The following is a 1,537-nucleotide window of genomic DNA, read 5'->3' on the forward strand; positions in this document are numbered from 1 at the left end:
AAATATCACCCACATAAAAATTACGTTTTAATTTTAAAGGTTAAATGTAACTGTAAGAGAAAGTAGAACCAGCTTTTCCTTTAAACAACTCAAAAATTAAGAGCTAACACCAGGCTCTCCGTAACTATGCAGAGTTGACTCTAAACAAACACTAATGGTGCCTCTAATTTTATTAGTTGGTATTGAGGATTTATTATGTGTCATACACTATGCTAGTACATTAGATTTAATGTAATACTCATAGACATAAATTATAATTTAGACATTAAGCAATGTTCACATCTCTCAATTAGATACTATAACTTTTTACCCATATTTTAAGGAATAGGAAACCTAAGGTTTCATGTTACATCCCCAGCATGACTTAGCTATCCTAATGTCAAAAAGGTAATTGTCAAAGACATACAGGTATGTATGAAAAGGTAGTTCATCTGACTATTCCAAAGGTTCTCAGCTAACTACTAAACTAGTAAAGAAATAAATAAATGCCTCAGTGCTGCGATTAATGACAACCAAATCAGTCCCAAATATCTTTTTCAATTGTTTATTATGCTTTACAGGTGTCAAGATATCTGAGAAGAAATGGGAAAATGTTTGACAGGAAAAAGTGAATCAAAAATAGATTAAAATGCAGGCACAACTGGCTGAAAAGCCAAGTTAACCTCTCCTGGTTAATACAACTTTTTTAATAAAAAATATATTTTGAGCCTGGCACCGGTGGCTTATGCCTATCCTCCTAGCTACTCTGGAGGCTGAGATCTAAGGGTCATGGTTCAAAGCCAGCCCAAGTAGGAAAGTCCACCAGACTTCTATCTCCAATTAAGCACCAAAAAAGACAGACTAGATGGCACCAGTGTCTGATGCCTATAATTCTAGCTACTCAGGAGGCAGAGATCTGAGAATCAGGGTTTGAAGCCAGCCCAGGTAGGAAAGTTCATGAGATTCTTATCTCCAATAAATGATAAAAATAAATAAATAAAAGTTGGAAGTGACACTGTGGCCCAAGTGGTAGAGGGCTAGCCTTGAGCAAAAGAAGCTTAGGGATAGCACCCAGGCACTGAGTTCAAGCCCCAGGACCAGAAAGGAAAGGAAAACGGGAAAAACATGAGATATCTATGTATAGAGAGATACATACAGATATAGATAGATAGATAGATAGATACATTCATTCTACTTTGGGTCAAAAATTGTAACACTTCTTTTTAGAGCTCCTCAGTAACAGAACAGCCCTCCATCTTGTTATATATTTACTTGAAAAATGAACCAACAACACAAAAAGAGGAAGTGGTTTCATAATCAAGATATTCTTCAAATATCCCAACTCAGAGCTTGAGGGCAAGGCTCAAGTGGTAAAGAGCTTGCTTAACAAGAGCAAGTCCCTAAATTCAATCCCTAGCACTGGGAAGAAAAATATGCATTTGCATATATATGTGTATAACGGGCTGGGAAGGTGGCTCAGTGGTAGAGCGCTTGCCTTGCATGCATGAGGCCCTGGGTTCGATTCCTCAGCACCATATAAGCAAAAAGAAAAAAGCTG

The sequence above is a fragment of the Dipodomys ordii genome, unplaced genomic scaffold (genome assembly GCF_000151885.1).
Source record: "Dipodomys ordii isolate 6190 unplaced genomic scaffold, Dord_2.0 Scaffold34, whole genome shotgun sequence".
Taxonomy (NCBI): Eukaryota; Metazoa; Chordata; class Mammalia; order Rodentia; family Heteromyidae; genus Dipodomys; species Dipodomys ordii.